We start from the raw sequence: 22,351 nt of genomic DNA, 5'->3' as shown, positions 1-22,351 counted from the left end.
GACTGAGGATCAAGTTCTGTCTTGTCTGCCATCTTGGTCCCATTTGATTCTAATGGGTTTATGTTGTGCCCTTGGGCTATGTCATTCTTTCAAAAACTGTGCCCTGCCCCTTTCCCTCCTGTTACAGTATGACTTCTGTCTTTGCCTAGTGAGTGAACTGAAGTCTCTTAGTCATGCCTGACTCTTTGCAACCCCATGGACAGTAGCCTGCACCAAGCTCCTCCATCCATGGGATTTTATAGGCAAGGGTACTGGAGTGGGTTGCCGTTTCTTTCTCCAGGGAATCTTCCCAACCCAGGGATCGAACCCAAGTCTCCTGAATTGTAGACAGATGCTTTACCATCTGAGCCACCAGGGAAGTCTTTGCCTAGATCCAAAGACAAAGTAGGTCCAAATACTTGAAGAGCTCAGCTGCTGAGTGGCTGGATAAGAGTGAGGTCTTAACACAGTCTCTGAAAGCCTTTGGCTCCCTCTGCAGAGCCAGAGCAAGATGACTTCGCAGTCTTGAGGGACCCTGAGTGTGTGTCTTTTGCCAGCTCTGTACCTTCTCCCTGCTCCTGCCACCTCCCTGCTCAGCTCTGCTCAGTGGAGACTGGCTCCCAGCAGAGCATGTAACATCTTTCTGTCAAAGCTAGCCCTGGAAAGAAGGCCTGGTAAAGTCATTTGTGCTGAGATAATAATTAGTATCAACCTTTAAGAGTAATTGCCTTTTATCCCAGGAAAATCTCATTAAAAGGTGAAATTCCAGTATGAATTTTGAGGTTTTAGTTGTAGATGGGGAACTCACTGAAAGGCAGTAGAGCTCCCTCTGTAATGTTAAAACAACAGTCTGCAAAGGCTGCAGTTTATTGCAGTTCATCTAAAATATGAGATTGTAGGTGTATATAGGAACATAATTTAACATCATTTTAAGAAGAAGGAAAAAAGCTGTCACCATCGAAACTGGTTTATTCTAGCTTTTCCGAAAGCTAGAGATTTAATGTCAAACAGTAGAGCCAAAGAAGATAATCATCTTTTAGTCTTTCAGAAGATTTTAATCCCTTTTGGCTTTCCTCCAAGGATAGCTGAACAGGACATTAAGTGGCTGAAAAGCCCAAGTTTTCAATGTTTCATAACTGTAATCAGTCCTATGCATTAATTTTGAGGAAGCACTAAATTATAAAAACTCTCATAGTAAGGCAAGCAGCTCATGGATTTTTCATTTTCTTTTCTTCTTTTTTTTCGTTTTTTTGGTGGGAGGAGCTAAGAGATTTTGTTTTAGTTAATGTTTTTTTTTTTTTTTTTTCTTAAACGATGAAAGAGAAAATGCTTCACTGGCCCACAGCAAACATTCCCATAAAATTCTCTTTGGCCATGATTAAGCACAACACATGTAGAGCCAAGAGGGGTTTTATGGCTTCCCCTTATTTCCCCTGCAGAGAAAAAAAATGAGCGTAGGATCAAAATAAAGTTGGAATGTAAACCATATTTCTACCTCATTGGTTGGGCTTCTACTCTGCCTCTTAATAATATCTGCAATGGTTTGGTTTTATCAAAAAGGAAAAAGAAAAACTATCTTCTTTCCTCTTGGGCTTCTAGAAGAGACAGTATACATAGGGAATTCTGTGAGCTGAGCTGCTGTTGCTGCTTTGGTCAGGCACATTTACAAATTTCACTGATGTGGTCAGTGGCTCCCAGGCAGCCTCCTGGGAGCCACAGGGTTGAGACAGTACTTCTGAAGGCAGGAACAGTGTCCTGTCCAGCAGGCTCTTGATTATGAGTGCTGATCACTTCTGGAGCAAGGTAATCCTGGCTGGCTGTCAGCTTCAACTCCAGCCCTGGGAACCCAGACCCACCAACTCCTTGTAATACTATCATGGCAATCCACTCTGCTGACTGGGTCAATAACCTTCCCAGAGAAATCAGATGAAATAGGGGCAATATTTTTTTTCTACCAAGGGTAACTGATCCATGTGGATGGGATTCAGGGCAGTAAGCCAGTGCTTTCTCAGAACTCTCAGTTTTTAATTTTAAGCAGGACTGACTGCCCTCTTGCCCTCCCTGAACCTCATTTTCCTACTCTAGACAAGGGAGGACAACTGATTACGTTATAGAAGAAAGCTTTTGTTTTCATGTAGGCACACATGTTCCATATTTTGAATAAAAATGATACATTTAAATTTCATGGAGATTGGGGGAAAACATTGTAAGTGTAAAAATAATGTTGAGAAAATAAAAAATATCAATAGACTTCAGCTAGTAAGAATTTGATACTACTCTATGGTAAGAGATTATAAACAAAATCAAAAGTCAAATGATAATTTGGAAGATATTCATTTACATATAACAGGAAAGGATTAATATGCTTTACAAGAAAGGAATTTTTACATAGCAATAAGAAAAAATTCTCTAGTATCCCAATATAGAAGTGGGCAAACAAAGCAATCTTGTAAACCAGCTGAAAAACTAAAACTATCAGATATTCTAGTAATTAAGACACGGTTCTAATGGCTCAAGAATACACAAACCAATCAACCATTGGAACAGAATAGAGAAACAGAACCACATAAGCATGGTCACCTGATTTACAACAAAGGCAACAAATAATGTAAGGCAGAGGGTAAAAGACGGTCTTTCAATTAAATAGTGCTGGGTGAATTGACTATTTGTATGGAATAAAATGCATCTGAACCTCTACCTCACATGATACACATGAAATAGCTCCAAATGAATCCAGATCTAAACATGAAAGGGGAAAAGCAAAAAAAATACAGAAGAAAACATAGAAGAACATCTTCATGATCTTGGAATGGATAAAGATTATTTAAACAGTTACAAAAAGTATTAATCACTAAAGAAAACAATTGATAAACTGTACTAAAATTAAAACTTCCATTCACACAAAGATACCATTGAGAGAAAAAAAAGGAACCTAAAGAGTGGGAAAAGATATTTGCATGTATTTATCCAACTTACTAGGTAGGAAAAAAGAGCAAAAATTTGAATAGATACTTCATGAAAGTGTATATTAAATGGCTAAGAAACATATGAAAAGGCATCAGTATCAGTCATCAGGAAAAATCAAATTAAAACCACAATGAGATAGTGTCACATACCTACCAGAATGAAAGTGAAAGTGAAAGCCACTCAGTCATGTCCGACTCTTTGCAACCCCACGGAATTCTCCAGGCCAGAATACTGGAGAGGGTAGCCCTTCCCTTCTCCAGGGGATCTTCCCAACTCAGGGATCGAAACCAGGTCTCCTGCATTGCAGGTGGATTCTTTACCAGCCGAGCACAAGGGAAGCCCAAGAATACTGGAGTAGGTAGCCTATCCCTTCTCCAGCGGATCTTCCCAACCAAGGAGTTGAACCAGAGTCTCCTGCATTGCAGGCGGATTCTTTACCAACTGAGCTATCAGGGAAGCCCTACTAGAATGGCTACAATTAAAGACCAACAATACTAAATATTGATAAGGATGTGAAACAACTAACTCTCACACCTTGCTGATGGGATATAAAATGGTTATGACCATTTTGAAAGCAATTTTGGCATTATCTATTAAATATGTGCGTACTCAGCAATTCTACACCAAATTCTTTCTCCAAAAGACATGACATAGCAGCAGTATTCATAATACCAAATGGGAAAATGCCCAAATACTCATCAGTGGATAAATAAATTGTGGTACATTTACATAATGGAATTCTAACAGCAATAAGAAGAAAACAATCTGCAACCTTATGCAACAACATGAATGAATCTCATAAACATGTATTATGGAAAAGAAACTAGACACAAAGAGTATACACCTTGTTATTAATTTATAGAAAGTACAAAAACAGGTGAAAATAATTTTTTGTTGTGCTAATGAGAGTATAAATCACCCACTTTGAAAGATGTTTTGGCAAAATAGAAGAATAGAGCAAGAGTCAAAACTTTTCATGCACTTTGACTTCTTGAACTCTATCCTAAGGAAAGAACTGTAGAAGCCCATATCAATTTAGGGGCTTCCCTTGTGGTTCAGATGGTAAAGAATCTGCCTGCAATGTAAGACACCTGGGTTTGATCCCTGGGTTAGGAAGATCCCCTGAAGGAGGGCATGGCAACCCACTCCAGTATTCTTGCCTGGAGAATCCCACAGACACAGGAGCCTGGCTGGCTACAGTCCATGGGGTCACAAAGAGTTGGACACAACTGAGCAATTAAGCACATATGTCAATTTACATTAAAAGATATTAATGCTAGAGTTCTTGTACTAATAAAAAGTTGGAAACTGATAAATATTTCTAATAGAGAAGTAATTAAATAACTTTGGTATATATGCTTTGATGAACTATTATGCAGCCACTAAAGATCATGTTTTTAAACCATATTTAATAATATTCAATACTCATGATTTAATATAAGGTGGAAAGGAATACGTCAAGGCTGTATATTGTCACCCTGCTTATTTAACTTATATGTCGAGTGTATCATGCGAAATGCCAGGCTGGATGAAGCATAAGCTGAAATCAAGATTGCCCAGAGAAATGTCAACAACCTCAGATATGCAGATGACACCACCCTAATGGCAGAAAGCAAAGAGGAACTAAAGAGCCTCTTGATGAAGGTGAAAGACGGAGTGAAAAAGCTGGGTTAAAACTCAACATTCAAAAAACTAAGATCATGGCATCTGGCCTCATCACTTCATGGCAAATAGATGGGGAAAAAATGGAAATAGTGACAGATTTTATTTTCTTGGGCTCCAAAATCACTCCAGATAGTGACTGCAGCCATGAAAATTAAAAGACACTTGCTCTTTGGAAGAAAAGCTATGACAAATGTAGACAACATTTTAAAAAGCAGAGACATTACTTTGCTGACAAAGGTCCGTATAGTCAAAGCTATCGTTTTCCAGTAGTCATGTATGGATGTGAGAGTTGGACCATTAAGAAGGTTGAATGCCTTAGAATTGATGCTTTTGAACTGTGGTGTTGGAGAAGACTCTTGAGAGTCCCTTGGACTGCAGGGAGATCAAACCAGTCAGTCCTAAAGGAAATCAATCCTGAATATTCATTGGAAGGACTGATGCTGAAAGTAAAGCTCCAATACTTTGGCCACCTGATGCAAAGAGCCGACTCATTGAAAAAGACCCTATGCTGGGAAAGATTGAGGGCAGGAGGAAAAGGGGATGACAAAGGCTGAGATGGTTGGATGGCATCACTGACTCAATGGACATGAGTTTGAGCATATTCCAGGAGTTAGTGAAGGACAGGAAAGTCTGGCATGCTGCAGTCAATGGGGTCGCAGAGTAGGACATGACTGACTGATAATGACCAAAAAAGTGTAGGATAAAATACCATACAATACAGTCCCAATATTATTGCATATGTATACGTGTGTGCTCAGTTGTGTCTGACTCTTTGTGACCTCATCAACTGTAGCCCTCCAGGCTCCTCTTTCCATGGAATTTTCCAGGTAAGGTTACTGGAGTGGGTTGTTATTTCCTATTTCAGGGGATCTTCCGGACCCAGGGATTGAATCTAAGTCTCCTGTGTCTCCTGCATTAGCAGGCAAATTCTTTATCACTAGTGCCACCTGTATACTCACGTACACACACATATATATACACACACATACATATGCAAAAGAAGGGGGAAAAATACCACAAGGTAAATAGAAGTCATTCCTATAAAGTGGAATTACAGGGCATTTATATTTTCTTCTTTAAAAAATTTTTCCATGTTAGTACTTATGACTATGGTTCTGCCATAGCCTTGAACATTCTGCTAAACAGGACTCAATATCCCTTTTGTTCCCTAGGATTCCATTAAGACCAAGTGTTGATTTTTACTCAAGATTTTATAAGAAAGAGGACAGTTTTATGCTGTGCAGTTCATAGACCTTTATATAGTCCCTTTAAGTGTGCCTTGTGATGGCTAACTTTATACATCAACTTAACTGGGTCATGGGATGTCCAGATACCCAGTTAATATTATTTCTAGGTGTGTCTGTGAAGGTGTTTCCAGAAGAAATGAGCATTTGAATCCATAGCAGATTCCCTTCCCCAGTTACGCAATCTGTTGAGAGTCTGAATAGAACAAAAAAAGGGTGAAGGAAGTGAGACTTTGCCCTCTATGCCTAACTACTTGGACTCCCGGGTGGTGCTAGTGATAAAGACCATGGCTTGTCAGTGCAGGAGATGTAAGCGACTTAGCAGCAGCAGTAGCCTGACTACTTGACTACCTGAGTTGGATAGCAGTAGTGTCCTGCCCTAGGATTGAAACTTACTCCATTGGCTCTCTGGTTCAGGTCTTGGAATTGTGGGTGTGTGTGTTCTTAGTTGCTTCAGTTGTGTCTGACTCTTTGCAATCCCATGGACCGTGGCCCGCCAGGCTCCTCTGTCCACAGGATTCTCCAGGCAAGAATAATACTGGAGTCTGCTGCCATGCCCTTCTCCAGGATCTTCCTGACCCAGGAATTGAACCTGGCTCTCTTGCACTGCAGGCAGATTCTTTACCAACTGAGCCATCAGGGAAGCCCCCTTAGAAGTGTACTAAAATGTATACCATCTGTTTTCCCTGTTTTCAGGCCTTTTGACTTGGATTGGAACTACGTCACCAGCTTTCTGGGGTCTCCAAGCTTACGGATGGCAGATTGGACCTCTCAGCCTCCATGACTGTGTGAGGCAATTCCTCCTAAGTCTCTTTATATATCCTCTATCGGTTCTGATTTTCTGGAGAACCATGGCTAATCCATACCTCATCTCTTCCTTCTCTCAAGCCAGATAAGTTTTCCTTTTTGTTGTCCTTCCTTGGGCAGCACCTAGATAAGCTGGTACCTAAACAGCTTGGTTTCTGGCTTCAACAATTCCAGGTCTTCCCCATCTCAGGCCTCCAAATCTCTCTACCTTTCCGATGTAGCAAAAAATGCTTCTCCAAATATGCGTACATTCACCACCCACTCACCAAAACCTCTAATAAAAATTCTTGTTAATTTTCAATTTTTCTACAGTAGGTTCATATTACTTTCAGAGTAAAAAAATTCTGAATTCTCATAGCAACTCAACAGAGGGAAATTTTTCTCTGGGCAGCAACAATGTTAACGAAAATGTGTAATATGCAAGACCAAGTCTGGTTAGTTAAAATTAACCTTTCATCCAGAAATTCTTCAACCTAAAAACATCCACACATCAGGTACACATTTATCTGATCATTTTAATTATATGTGTAGCAGTTCCCTTGGAGAGGGCAGGGACTGAAGAATTATTTGTATTCGCATTAGCTTTATGTAACATTGATCGATAACTAGATGAAACAGTTAATTCTGTACTCAGAAAATAGTGGCATGAACAAACATAACAATTAAGTGACTTGAAACTCATTTCTGCTTAGTTTTTTATGAGCAGCATAATTTTCTACCTAAATTTAGTCATTCTGAACTAAAGCAGGGTGGAGTTGTACCTCATTCATTTATCCATCCACTCAGGAAACTTGTATACCCTTCTTCTGTGCCATGTACTATTCTAGGAGCTATATAGAAATAAAAATGGTTCATGAGGCCTTTCTTTTATGAAGCGTATGGGGAAAAAAGAGAGTCTAACATGGGGTGTGAATGTATATAATATCGTCATACATATTTCTGTATTTTCTAAATCTTGCTGTCGTGGGACTTACCATCCACTGTAGAATAGGTTTCAGCGCTTCAGGAGATGGATGGGAATCTGCTTTAAAAAAAATAATTGCTCAGTTATTTTTTCTCCAGCAAAAAAGAAAAGAAAAATTATGGTGAAAGCCTGGTGTTATGAAAAAAGACCTTCTAAATTACTTTACACATCAATGGCTAACCTGAAGAACTCAGACCATGCTATTTTTTACACAGTGCAAAGTATACTTCTATCCAAAAGTTGCTGCCCTAGGAGAAGAAGACCAGAAGACATCAGTGCCAGTATGTGGGGGGGTGGGGGGAGGAGGGGTGGTAGACGAGAGGGCCAGGAGCTGGGCGCTTCAGCAGACTAGGAAAGAATGGGGGATAGAATAAAGAGAGATCCAGAAGTGGGGAATATTAGGACCAAGAACACCTAGTTGTGGTGATGGGGTTCCAGTTACGGTCACCAGCACATCAACCACAATAGTCAGACAGGACTTGCTTTCCCTCCATTGTCTCTAGCTAAGGAAACTATCTGATTCAGTCACTCTACAACCAAGGCCAGTGAGAAGTCAGAGGACATGATAAGGGTCAAAATAATGCTAATGCCTCCACTGCCATGTGGTCATGTAAGTGATATTCCTCCTCTATAAGCCAGTTCACCATCTCAGAATGGAACAGAGTCAGAGAGGGAAAAATATGAAATAGTGGACATTTTATCCCTTAAAGACTAAACATTTACCAAAAGAACTCTGGCTAGGAGAGATTTGGCTTCGAGGAACGTCCCTCTTCCGGATCTGATCCTGGAAAAGTGACCTTAGCTTTGTCCATTGTGCTCCAAATGTCCTCTCTATCACCTTCACCAGGATATGCCCTTTACTCTCAAATTTCCTTTTTCCATCTGACCTCCATTCTTAAGCAAAATTATCATTTTATTTTTGCCCTGATGTCAATCAACAGTCAAAAGGAAAAGTAGCCAACAAGTTAATCCAAAATTTTATGAATTCTACTAACAACACACACACACACACACACACACACACACACACACACACCTGAAAGCTGGATCCTAGTCAAAACTTGATTGAAGACTTCAGGCTCTACTACAAAGCCACAGTTATCAAGACAATATGGTACTGGCACAAAGACAGAAATATAGATCAATGGAACAAAATAGACAGCCCAGAGATAAATCCACGCACATATGGACACCTTATCTTTGACAAAGGAGGCAAGAATATACAATGGATTAAAGACAATCTCTTTAACAAGTGGTGCAGGGAAATCTGGTCAACCACTTGTAAAAGAATGAAACTAGAACACTTTCTAACACCATACACAAAAATAAACTCAAAATGGATTAAAGATCTCAACATAAGACCAGAAACTATAAAACTCCTAGAGGAGAACATAGGCAAAACACTCTCCGACATACATCACAGCAGGATCCTCTATGACCCACCTCCCAGAATATTGGAAGTAAAAGCAAAAATAAACAAATGGGACCTAATTAACCTTAAAAGCTTCTGCACATCAAAGGAAACTATTAGCAAGGTGAAAAGACAGCCTTCAGAATGGGAGAAAATAATGGCAAATGAAGCAACTGACAAACAACTAATCTCAAAAATATACAAGCAACTCCTCCAGCTCAACTCCAGAAAAATAAATGACCCAGTCAAAAAATGGGCCAAAGAACTAAATAGACATTTCTCCAAAGAAGACATACAGATGGCTAACAAACACATGAAAAGATGCTCAACATCACTCATTGTCAGAGAAATGCAAATCAAAACCACTATGAGGTACCATTTCACACCAGTCAGAATGGCTGCGATCCAAAAGTCTACAAATAATAAATGCTGGAGAGGGTGTGGAGAAAAAGGAACCCTCTTACACTGTTGGTGGGAATGCAAACTAGTACAGCCACTATGGAGAACAGTGTGGAGATTCCTTAAAAAACTGGAAATAGAACTGCCTTATGATCCAGCAATCCCACTGCTGGGCATACACACTGAGGAAACCAGAAGGGAAAGAGACACGTGTACCCCAATGTTCATCGAAGCACTGTTTACAATAGCCAGGACATGGAAGCAACCTAGATGTCCATCAGCAGATGAATGGATAAGAAAGCAGTGGTACATATACACAATGGAGTATTACTCAGCCATTAAAAAGAATACATTTGAATCAGTTCTAATGAGGTGGATGAAACTGGAGCCTATTATACAGAGTGAAGTAAGCCAGAAGGAAAAACACCAATACAGTATACTAACGCATATATATGGAATTTAGAAAGATGGTAACAATAACCCTGTGTACGAGACAGCAAAAGAGACACAGATGTATAGAACAGTCTTATAGACTATGTGGGAGAGGGAGAGGGTGGGAAGATTTGGGAGAATGGCATTGAAACATGTAAAATATCATGTATGAAACAAGATGCCAGTCCAGGTTCAATGCACGATACTGGATGCTTGGGGCTAGAGCACTGGGATGACCCAGATGGTATGGGGAGGGAGGAGGGAGGAGGGAGGAGGGTTCAGGATGGGGAACACATGTATACCTGTGGCAGATTCATTTTGATATTTGGCAAAACTAATACAATTATGTAAAGTTTAAAAAAAAAAACTTGATTGAAGCAAAACTAAAAATCATGTGGAAAGAAGAAGTAACATAAAATTTTTAAAAAATCCTATGATGGAAGTGTTCTAAATATGGATTGTGGTGTTGGTTACACAACTGTATCAATTAACTAAAACTCATCTAATTTTGTGTTCTCTAATATGATAGCCACTAGGCACATATGGCTATTTAAATTTAAATTGATTAAAGTTGTATTATTCAGAGGAATAGAATTGAGTGTCCAGAAATAAACCTATAAGTCTGTGGTTAATTAAATGGTGCCAAGACCATTCAACAAGGAAAGATTTTTGTCAACAAATTGTTCTCAGATGACTGGATGGACACATGCAAAACAGTGAAGCTAGATCCTTTCTTTATATCATATACAAATATTAACTCAAAATAAACCAAAAACCTAAGTGTAAGCACTAAAATTATAAAACACTTAGAAAAAAACTTATGAATAAATCTTCATGATCTTTGATTTAGCAATAGAATTTGAGATCTGACATCAAAAGCACAAATAACAAGGGAGTTTCCTGTCAGTCCAGTGGTTAGGACTCTGGACTTTCACTGCCAAGGGGCTGGGTTGGATCCCTGGTTGGGGAAATAAGATCTCACAAGCCACATGGCACAGCCAAAAAATAGATAAATTTGGCATAAAAATAAAAAATGTTTGTGAATCAAAGGACTCCATCAAAAGTAAAAAAACAAAAAAACAACAAAATGGGAGAAAATATTTGCCAATCATATATTTGATAAGGAATATCCAGAACTTGTAAAGAATTCTTGCAATTCAATAACAAAAAGACAAACAATTCCAAAATGGGCAAAGAACCAAATAGGTATTTCTTCAAAGATGACATACAAATGGCCAATAAGCACATGAGAGATGCTCAACATCATTAGTCATCAGAGAAATGCAAATCAGGACCGCAGTAAGATGCTACTGCATACTCCTAGGATGGCTATAATTTAAAGAAAAGAAAAGGAAAAGTGTTGATGAGGATGTAGGGAAATTGGAAACTTTGCAGTATACATTGCTCATGGGAATGTAAAGTAGTAGAGTTGCAATGAAAAACATGTTGGCAGTTTCTTAAAAAGTTAAATATAAAATTAGCACCAAGACAGCGTATTAGAAAGCAGAGACATCACTTTGCCAACAAAGGTCCATACAGTCAAAGCTATGGGTTTTCCAGTAGTCATGTACGGATGTGAGTTGGACCATCAAGAAGGCTCAGTGCTGAAGAATCGATGCTTTCAATTAGCGATTAGCGGTGCTGTAGGAGACTCTTGAGAGTGCCTTGGACCACATGGAGATCAAACCAGTCAATCCTAAAGGAAGTCAACCCTGAATATTCATTGGAAGGAGTGATGCTCAAATACTTTGGCCACTTGATGTGAAGAGCCGACTCCCTGGAAAAGATCCTGATTCTGGGGAAAATTGAGGGCAAGAGGAGAAGGGGATGACAGAGAATGAGATGATTGGATGGCATCACTGACATCACATATGACTCATATCACTGGATATGAGTTTGAGCAAATTCAGGGAGATAGTGAAGGACAGGGAAGCCCGGTGTTCTGCAGTTCATGGGTCACAAAGAGTCAGGGACTGAACAACAACAGCAACAGAATTACCAGGTCCGAGCAATCCCACTTCTAGATATATATCCAAAAGAACTGAAGATAGATATTCAAACAAAAGTTGGTATGAATTTTCACACCAGCACTATTTATCTTTAATGCCTTTAACCAAAAGGCAAGAACAATCCAAATGTCCATCAACCGATGAACAAATAAAAAAAACTGTGGTATATCTATAAAAGAGCTTCCCTGGTGGCTCAGACGATAAAGAATCTGCCTGCAATGCAATGAGACCTGAGTTTGATCCTTGGGTCAGGAAGATCCCCTGGAGAAGGGAATGGCAACCAGTCTAGTATTCTTGCCTGGAGAATTCCATGGATGGAGGATCCTGATGGGCTACCATCTATGGATTTGCAAAAAAGAATGGCATACTTGCACAAGCTACTTACTACATGGATGAACCATGAAAACGTTATGCTAAGTTAAAGAAATCAGATAACAAAGATCTACGTATTACAGCATTCCATTTATATGAGATATCCAGAATAGGCAAAGCCAAAGAAACAGAAAGCAGATTACAGATTGCCAAGGTATGGGGGAAGGGGATATGGGAAGTTACTGCTCGACGGGTGTGGAGTTTCCTTTTTGGGTGATGAAATGTTTTGAAATTTGATACAGATGGTTGTGTAACACTGTGAAGATAACAAATACCAGTGAATTATACACTTTAAAATGGTAAAATGGCAAAATTTACATAACATAAATTTTACCTCAATAAAAATATTAGAAAATTTAAAAATATATTTTATATTTTCTAGATCACACTAGCCATATTTGGGGTAGTTAGTGCCACTGATTGGATTTTGCATATTGTAGGATATTTCTACCATGTACAAATTCTATTGGAAGTACTGATACAAATGTACACTTATAATGGGTAAGTTTATTGTATATAAATTGTCCTTTGGTAAAGAGTCAGGACAGTTTAAAAAAGAAATATTCCAAAGGCAAATATATATTTTTAACCATTTAAAAATTTTGAAGTATAGTGAATTTGCAATGTTATATTAGTTTCAGGTGTACACCAAAATGATTCAATTATATATGTGATTGAATATATATATATATATTCTTTTTCAGATTCCTTTCCATTAAATCTTATTATAAGACATTGAATGTAGTTCCCTGTGCTCTACAGTAGATCCTTGTTGCTAATCTGTATTATATATACTAGTGTGTATATGTTAATACTAAAGTCCTAATTTATATATATTACATAATATAGTATATAGATAAACACATATATATATGTATGCATATACACAGGCTTCCCTAGTGGCTCAGCGGTAAAGAATCTGCCTGCAATGCAGGAGACATGGGTTTGATTCCTGGGTCGGGAAGATCTCCTGAGGAAGGCATGGCAACCCACTCCAGTACTCTTGCCTAGAGAATCCCATGGACAGAAGAGCCTGCCGAGCTGCAGTCCATAGTGTCACACAGAGTCGGGCATGACTGAAGTGAATAAGCAGCAGCAGTGGTGTACATACACATATGACATCTTTCTTCATTCATCTGTTGATGGATACTTAGGTTGCTTCCGTGTCTTGGCTATTGTAAATAGTGCTGCTATGAACGTTGGGGTGCATATGTCTTTTCAAATTAGACTGTTCTCCAGATAGAGGGCTAGTAGTGAGATTGTAGATGCTGTGCTTATCCGCTCAATCATGTCCAACTCTTTGTGACCCCATGGAATGTAGCCCGCAAGGCTCCTCTGTCCATGGGGATGCTCCAGGCAAGAATACTGGAGTGCATTGCCATGCCCTCCTCTGGGGGACTGTAGGATCATATGATAACTCTATTTGCAGTTTTTTAAGGAACCTCCATACCGTTCCCCATAGTGGCTGCACCAATTTAAATTCCCACCAACTATGTAATTGAATTCCTTTTCTCCACACCCTCTCCAGCATTTATTATTTATAGACTTTATAATAATGGCCATTCTGACTGGTGTGAGTCATATCTCATTGTAGTTTTGATTCACATTTCTCTAATAAGTAGATATGTTGAGTATCTTTTCATGTGCCTGCTGGCCATTGGTATGTCTACTTTGGAGATCCAATGGAAAATATTGATCTTTTCAAAGAACCAGGTTTTGGTTTCACTGATTTTGTCTATTATTTTCCTGTCTTCAATTTCATTGATATCTGCCCTAATGTAGTCTGCTACCTTTAGGTTTATATTATTTTTCTTTCTCTGTCCTAAATTGGAGGCTTAGTCTATTATCTTTAAATCTTTCTCCATTTCTAAAATATGAATTCAGTGCTATAAATTTCTCTCTTACCATTGCTCTCAGAGAAAGGAATGGCAATCCACTCCAGTGTTCTTGCCTGGAGAATTCCATGGACAGAGAAGCCTGATGGGTTACCGTTTGTGGGGTCACAAAGTTTGCTCGGACACGACTGAGCAACTAACACACATACACACACCATTACTTTCACTGCATCCCATGGATTTTGTTAAGTTATATTTTCATTTAGTTCAAAATATTTAAGGATTTTTAGAGATATTCTTTGATGTGTTATTTAGAAGTATGTGGTTTAATTTCCAAATATTTTGAGATTTCCATTTATTTTTCTATTATTGATTTTTGGCTTAATTCCATTGTGGTGTGAGAGAATACTTTGTGGGATTTCTATTCTTTTAAATTTGTTAATGTGTGTTTTATGGCACTGAATGTGGGCTATCTTAGTGAATATCCCATGTAAGCTTGAGGAGAATGTGTGTATTCTGCTGTTTTTGGATAAATAAATCTATAACTGTCAGTTAACTCCAGTTGATTAATAATGCTGTTTAGTTCAACTGTATTCTTACTGATTTTCTGTCTGTTGGATTTGTCAGTTACTAATAGAGAGTGTTCATATCTTTAACTATAATAATGGCTTCCTCTACTTCTCCTTGCATTCTGTCAGTTTTTGCTTCACATATCTTGATGCTCTATTGTTAAGCAGATACACATTCAGAATTGTTGTTTCCTTGGAGACTTGACCCCTTTATCATTAATAATTCTCCTTGCTATTGATATTTATAAAATAATATTAGTGTTAATATTAGTGATAACACCGTGTTAATTTTCCTCTTTCTGAAGTCAGCTTTGTCTGAAATTAATACAGCTACTCCAGTATTCTTTAGGTTAGTGTTACCATGGTATTTATGTCTCTAAAAGTCAAAGTGTAAGTCAATCAGTAGTGTCCGACTCTTTGCGACCCCATGGATTATTTAGTCCATGGAATTCTCCAGGCCAGAATACTGGAGTGGGTAGCTGTTCCCTTCTCCAGGGGATATTCCAACCCAGGGATCAAACCCAGGTCTCCTCCATTGCAGGCGGATTCTTTACCAGCTGAGCCACAAGGGAAGCCCATGTATGTCTCTACCTCTTTACTTTCAATCTGTATGTGTCTTTACATTTAAAGTAGGCTCCTTAAAAGCAACATGGTTTTTATACACTCCCTCAATTTCTATTTTTTAATTGGTGTATTTAGACCTTTCACATTTGAAATGATTATTGATATAATTTATTCATATCTATCATATTTGCAACTGTTTTCTAGTCATTGCATTGTTCCTTGTTTCTTATCTTCCCCTCTTTTTCTGCCTTATCTGTTTTTTTTTTTTTTCCTGGTTAAACAATAATTTTATTGCTGGAGTACATAGACAAATTTGTGCAACCAGAGCAGGGGCTGTGGATGACTAGGATTTCCAAATTGCTTGGGGGCGGGGTGAGGGAAGGACTGTTTTGGTCTTACAATGTTGCGTGAACCTGTGAATGCAGTTCTCGATCAGAATCAACAGGAATTTAGCATCTTTATCCTTTCTATTCTTCTGACGATACTCTCGAACAGCAACAATTTCTTAATTCAATGCTAGAGATCCTCAGGAAGATCAGGAGGAAGTCCTTTGAACTTTAGAATTCTCAAGATTTTATTGCCTGCCACAGGCAATGTGAGCATCTCAGGATCACTCTGAGGGCAGGCCTTTCTTGGCCAGGTTGTAGATCTGCTTCTTCATGTCTTCAGATGTCAATTTTAGCCAGGGGGAGTGACTGCAGTGGTAAGGCAGAGTCAACTGGGACAGACCCTTCCAGGGGCCTGCGTGAGACACACAAGGGTGGCAGTCTTCTCTTATTCACACAAGAGAACAAGGGTGGGAGCGCAGGAAGCCACCCTGCACACAGGAAGTGAAGTGACCTCACACTGCCCTGCTTCCTCCCATCCTGCCTTCTCTGTTTTTAATTGAGCATTTTATATTATTCCATTTTTTCTTGGCCCATTGATTATACTTCTTTACAACTAATGTAAGTCTATTTATACTGCTTCATAGGTAGGACATGTGCCTTATAACAGAGGATTCCCAATTTCCCCTCTTGTCCCTTGTAACATTGCTGTCATTCATTTCACTTATTCATAAGCTATAATCAACCAATACATTATTGCTACTGTTATTTTTGGACAGGCAGTTATCTATTAGACCAATTAAGAATAACAAAAATATAAAGTTTTATTTTACTTTCGTTAGTTTCTTCTCTCTAATATTCATCTTTCTTCAGATGTCGATCTGAGTTTCTAATATGTATTTTCTACAGGTCTAGATATATGATCTGGAGAAGGCAATGGCACCCCATTCCAGTATTCTTGCCTGGAAAATCCCATGGACGGAGGAGCCTGGTAGGCTGCAGTCCATGGGGTTGCTAAGAGTCTGACATGACTGAGCGACTTCACTTTCACTTTTCACTTTCATGCATTGGAGAAGGAAATGGCAACCCACTCCAGTGTTCTTGCCTGGAGAATCCCAGGGATGGTGGATCCTGGTGGGCTGCTGTCTATGGGGTTGCACAGAGTCAGCTACGACTGAAGTGACTTAGCAGCAGCAGCAGCAGATATATTATCTATACATTCTTCTCTTGGAAGAATCTCTTTTACCATTTCTCATAAGGGCAGGATGACTGGTGACAAGTTCCTTTGCTTTTATTTGCCTGAAAAAGTCTTTATTTCTCCTTCACTTTTGAAAGATAATTTAACTGGATACAGCTATCTAGTTTGGTAGCTTTTTTGGTTCAACACTAAATAGTTCACTCTAATCTCTTCTTGCTTGTATGGTTTCTAAAGAGAAGTCTGATGTAATTCATATCTTTGTTCCCTATAATTAAGGTGGTTTTTTTCCCCTCTGGCTTCTTTCAGGAATTTTTCTTCTAAAGGCAAGTATCAGATAGATTTGTCTAAACAAAAATAATAAAATTTTGGGAATTCCTCGGTGTTCCAGTGGTTAGGACTTGGTGCTTTCACTGCCAGGGTGCAGTTTCGATCACTGGTCAGGGAACTAAGATCCCAAAAGCTGAGCAACAGTGCCACAAATGATAATAATAATAATAATAAAATTTTGTATGATCAAGAAAGACAAAGCAAAGTGAATGCTACAAACAATGATAAGCACAAAGGACAGGCCTTTTCACAAAGATGGCACCAAAGACAAAGAAGGAAGCCCCTGACTCTCCCAAAGCTGAAGCCAAAGCAAAGGCTCTGAGGCCAAGAAAGCAGTGTTGAAAGGTGTCCACAGCCAGAAACAAAAAAAGATCCAGACGTCACCCACCTTCCCATGGTTCAAAACACTGTGGTTCAGGAGGCAGCCCAAACATCCTCTGAAGAGCGCCCCTAGGAGAAGAAGCTTGACCACTATGCCATCATCAAGTTCCTACTCACCACAGAGTCAACCATGAAGGAAACAGAGGACAGCAACGCACTGGAGTTCACTGTGGCTGTTGAGGCCAACAAGCACCAAACCAAACAGGCTGTGAAGAAGCTCTATGACATTGGCATGGCAAAGGACAACACCCTGATCAGATCTGATGGAGAGGAGAAGGCATAGGTTCAGCTGCCTCCAGACTATGATGCTTTGAATGTTGCCAACAAAACTGGGATCATCTAAACTGAGTCCAGCTGACTAATTCTAAATGTAAAAGTTTTCACTACGTTAAAAAAAACTCACAAAGGACAAGGGTCTGGCAGAATGGGAGGCCAAGGGGCAGGGAAGGTCCAGGGAGCTTCCAGGACAGTGGGCACTGCGGGGCTGGGGCTGGTGGGACCGTGAAGTGCTATGGTCTATTCTGATAACCATGATGCTTGATGACGTGACCTTGTATTTTTCAGAGCAAGAGTGGAAGGTCCTGGAGAAGTGGCAGTAGGAAATGAATCAGCAAATAATGAAACTCCATTATGAGATCTGTGATTTTCTAGGTTGGTTTTTTTCCAAGCCAAATTTGATAACCTGGATGGAACAAGAGAGAATGTTGTTAATCAGGGGAAAAATTAAAAAAAGAGAGAGAGAGAGAAAGAACAAACTGGAGGGACACTTGCAATGGTGTACAAACAGTTAATAGTCTTAACAGATAAAGACCTCTTATTAATAAATAAGGGCTTCCCTGGTGGCTCAGATGGTAAAGAATCTGCTTGCAATGTGGAAGACCCATGTTCTATCCCTGGATCAGGAAGATCCCCTGGAGAAGGAATTGGCAACCCATTCCAGTATTCTTTCCTGGAGAATCCCATGGACAGAGGAGCCTGGAGGGCTATAGTCAATGGGGTAGTATAAGAGTCAGACATGACTGAGCTTAATAAATAAGATAAAGCTAAATGTTGTGATAGAAAAATAGACAAAGAACATAAAAAGGAAACTCACAAAAAGGAGAAATTAAAGTAGCAAATAAACCTAAGTAACAACAAAAAAATCTTTGGTAGCTGAAAATGAAATTAATTCAAGAAGGAGATATATTTTTAACCTTCAGATTAGCAAAGATTTGAAAATGTTTGTTGCATACAGAAAAAGGATACTGTCATAATCAGTTGATGACATGAATATTGTTATATTTCTGGAGGGTAATTTAGTAAATTTTACTAAATTCCTCCCAAGCATCTACTTCTTTTGATTCAGCAATTTTACTTCTAGGAATTTATCCTCAGGAAATAATTGAACAAATATACAAAGATGTATGTATAAAGCTGTTTGTCATGATCATGTTTGTAATAGTAAAAAGTTGACAACAGCCTGACTTTTCAAAAAGTGTTCTTTAGAGTTGATTTTAAAAGTCAAAGAATGAGAAATCAGAGCCAAGAGGGAAAAAATAGTTTGAAATAGGCAAACAATCCTTATAATAAAAACTCATCTTCCTAAGTGACAGTGCTCTCTACAGCTGGAGAATGGAAAGGGCAGAGTACAACGTGATATCCTGTACATCCTGACACCCTCACCTCTGTGAAGACCCAGAAATTTGCACTCCTGACAAAACGGTGCCTGGCTCCTTGGTTTCACAAACACACATTACCCTCTCCCTTTCTTTAAATGGCATCACCCATTGTTCCCTTTGATAACTGGAAATGTAGATCCTTTATTCAGAATCAGCTAGTTGAGACAATGGGAGAATGTCTCCAAGTCCATCAGTCTGGCAGAATGTTGCTTCTCTGGGGATGGGAGTTGGGGAAGGGAAATCAGAGAGTAGAGTGTAAGGTTGGTGCAAAAGTAATTGTGGTTTTACGCCATTGAATCTTGCTATTTGATATTGGAATACAGTCTTAAATAAATGTGGCTATGTTATATATCATTTTAATGTGCATTTCTCATTTTATGTTTCTTGCTAATGATATTACTTTCTGTTTATTTTATATGTATTTAGGCTAGGGAAATAATGTTAGACAAAAAGCAAATTTGAGTGATTTTCTTATTCAAGTTCAAAATGGGACATAAAACAGTGGAGAAAAATTGCAACATCAGCAATGCACTTGGCCCAGGAACTGCTAATGAACATATAGTACAGTGGTGGTTCAAGAAGTTCTGCAAAGCAGATGAGAGCCTTGAAGGTGAGGAGCACAGTGGCTGGGCTTCCACGTTGACAACGACCAACTGAGAGGCTCATCAAAAGTGGTTCTCTGGACCGCAAGAGAAGTTGCTAAAGAACTCAAGTCAACCATTCTATGGTCATTCGGCATTTGAAAGGTGAAAAAGCTCAATAAGTGGGTGCCTCATGAGCTGACTGCAAATTTAAAAATTGTCATTTTGAAGTATCACCTTCTCTTATTCTATGCAACAACAACAAACCATTTCTTGATCAGATTGTGGCATGCGACGAAAAGTGGATTTTATTTGACAGCTCAGTTGTTGGACTGATAAGAAGCTCCAAAGCACTTCCCAAAGCCAAACTTGCATCAAAAAGTGGTCATGGTCACTGTTTGGTGGGCTGCTGCCAGTCTGTTCCACTACAGCTTTAGGAATCCTGGCAAAATCTTTACATCTGAGAAAGTATGCTTAGCAAATTGATTAGATGCACCAAAAAATGCAACAACTGCAGCCTGCATTGGTCAACAGCATGGGCCCAGTTCTTCTCCACGACAATGTCTGACCACGTTAAAGAATCAACACTTCGAAAGTTGAACAAATGGACTATGAAGTTTTGCCTCATCTGCCACATTCACCTGACTTCTCACCAACCAACTACCACTTCTTTAAGTATCTCTACTACCTTTTTCAGGGAAAATGCTTTCACAACCATCAGGAGGCAGAAAATACTTTTTAAGGGTTTGTTGAATCCTGAAACATGGATTTTTATGCTACAGAATGAACAAACATTTCTCATTGGCAAAAATGTGTTGATTGTAATGGTTCCTATTTTGTTTAATAAAGATGTGTTTGTGCCTAGATATAATGATTTAAAATTCACACTCCAAAACTGTAATTACTTTTCATCAACCTCTAGGTACTCAATAAATCCTTGGATGCAGCCAAGGCAGCCAAGATTGGACCTCAGAAAGCCTTGTTCCATCCTGGCCCCCTTTAGTGGGAATGACTACCTATAAAAACAGGGGATAGAAATTCAGGGTAAAGCCTATCTACTTGGAATTTCCCCATATCACTTCTCATTTTGTACTGACTCCACTACTCATGGCCATCACATACCCAAATCCTCTGACCTTCATTCATCTGTAGACTTTGGCTCCTGCAGACTTTGGCTTCATCAGTTGTCCATGGCTATGAAGACTCTTTTCAGGTAAGCCACTCCAGCCTGGCTTGACTATTTAACCTCCCGTGTCACTCCTGTGTTTCTCCCCAATGTTTGTGGGTCCATATACCCTATCTCAACCTCTCTTCCACTTCAGAGAGAGGGATCAGAAACAAAGGTATACATTTACTAGATCAAAGAATGTTAGAAGGGATGGTGTTCATCATTTAGCAAAATCAATCTTATTTAAAGTGAAATGACTTCAGTTCAGTTCAGTTCAGTCACTCAGTCGTGTCCGACTCTTTGCGACCCCATGAATCGCAGCATGCCGGGGCTCCCTGTCCATCACCAACTCCCGGAGTTCACTGAGACTCACGTCCATCGAGTCAGTGATGCCATCCAACCATCTCATCCTCTGTCGTCACCTTCTCCTCCTGCCCCCAATCTCTCCCAGCATCAGAGTCTTTTCCAATGAGTCAACTCTTCGCATGAGGTGGCCAAAGTACTGGACTTTCAGCTTTAGCATCATTCCTTCCAAAGAAATTCCAGGGCTGATCTCCTTCAGAATGGACTGGTTGGATCTCCTTGTAGTCCAAGGGACTCTCAAGAGTCTTCTCCAACACCACAGTTCAAAAACATCAATTCTTTGGCGTTCAGCTTTCTTCACAGTCCAACTTTCACATCCATACATGACCACTGGAAAAACCATAGCCTAGACTAGACGGACCTTTGTTGGCAAAGTAATGTCTCTGCTTTTGAATATGCTATCTAGGTTGGTCATAACTTTTCTTCCAAGGAGTAAGCGTCTTTTAATTTCATAGCTGCAGTCACCATCTGCAGTGATTTTGGAGCCCCCCAAAATAAAGTCTGACACTGTTTCCACTGTTTCCCCATCTATTTGCCATGAAGTGATGGGACCAGATGCCACACAGCTAATTCCAATGTAATATGATACCTGGGTGGTGGGGTGGTCCTTTTAATTTTAACTTATTAAAACATTTTTAAAGCAATTTCTAAGGTTCCATGGATGTGAGAGTTGGACCATGAAGGCTGAATGCTGAAGAATTGATGGTTTTGAGCTGTAGTGTTGGAGAAGACTCTTGAGAGTCCCTTGGACTGCAAGGAGATCACGCCAGTCAATCCTAAAGGAACTCAATCCTTTGATTTGCATTGGAAGGACTGATGCTGAGGTTGAAGCTCCAATACTTTGACCACCTGATGTGAAGAGCTGACTCATTAGAAAAGACCCTGATGCTGAGAAAGATTGAAGGCAGGAGGAGAAGGGGATGACAGAGGATGAGATGGTTGGATGGCATCACTGACTCAATGGATATGAGTTTGAACAAGCTCTGGGAGATAGTGCTGGACAGGGAAACAGCGTACTGCAGTCCATGGGGTCACAAAGAGTTAGACATGACTGAGCTACTGAACAAACAAAAGATTACATAGGAAAGGTGACATTCTATTTGATCTATAATCATACCCATGTATGCTTCAA

The 22,351-nt window shown here is 39.4% G+C and overlaps 2 pseudogenes; one reads left to right on the top strand and one right to left on the bottom strand.

The window, feature by feature from the left end:
* The window catches only part of LOC138990023 (small ribosomal subunit protein uS15-like), a 28,681-nt pseudogene extending 12,599 nt beyond the window's left edge, over positions 1–16,082 (bottom strand).
* A 1,241-nt stretch (positions 16,083–17,323) lies between these two features.
* Positions 17,324–17,792, top strand: LOC106700834 (large ribosomal subunit protein uL23 pseudogene; annotated as a pseudogene).
* The last annotated feature ends 4,559 nt before the right edge of the window (positions 17,793–22,351 follow it).

The sequence above is a fragment of the Bos mutus genome, chromosome 11 (genome assembly GCF_027580195.1).
Source record: "Bos mutus isolate GX-2022 chromosome 11, NWIPB_WYAK_1.1, whole genome shotgun sequence".
NCBI lineage: Eukaryota > Metazoa > Chordata > Mammalia > Artiodactyla > Bovidae > Bos > Bos mutus.
The sequence above is the reverse complement of the archived record's forward strand: the minus strand, read 5'-3'. Positions and strand labels throughout refer to the sequence as shown.